Here is a 384-nt window from a genome sequence, read left to right as displayed (position 1 = left end):
CCTCTTCTTACATCCCTGTTTTTTTTTTATAAAGAGCACACTTTCTGCCTTTCAGCCTCCGTTTTCCTAGGCTGATTAAACCGGGCTTTGTTAGTATGCTCTTTGTACTATACTCTTCTTGCTTCCCTCGTTATTCTTGTAGCTTTTCTCTCCACATGCTTCAGCTTAAATCATGTTTGTTTTAAGACAGGTGACCAGAAACGTTCACAGAGTTCCAATTCCTTGTAAAATGGCTTTATCACATCCCTACCTCTACTGAAAATTCCTCCCTTGATACAACCACCTTGCAACTGCCTTTTTTGCAGATGTTTCTCTCTGACAGTTTATATTCATCCTGATTGATTAATACTTCCAAGTCATTTTCATCCTCTGTTATTTCCTGCT

The sequence above is a fragment of the Buceros rhinoceros genome, unplaced genomic scaffold (assembly GCF_000710305.1).
Source record: "Buceros rhinoceros silvestris isolate BGI_N320 unplaced genomic scaffold, ASM71030v1 scaffold4406, whole genome shotgun sequence".
Lineage (NCBI taxonomy): Eukaryota > Metazoa > Chordata > Aves > Bucerotiformes > Bucerotidae > Buceros > Buceros rhinoceros.
Note: the sequence above shows the minus strand (reverse complement) of the source record.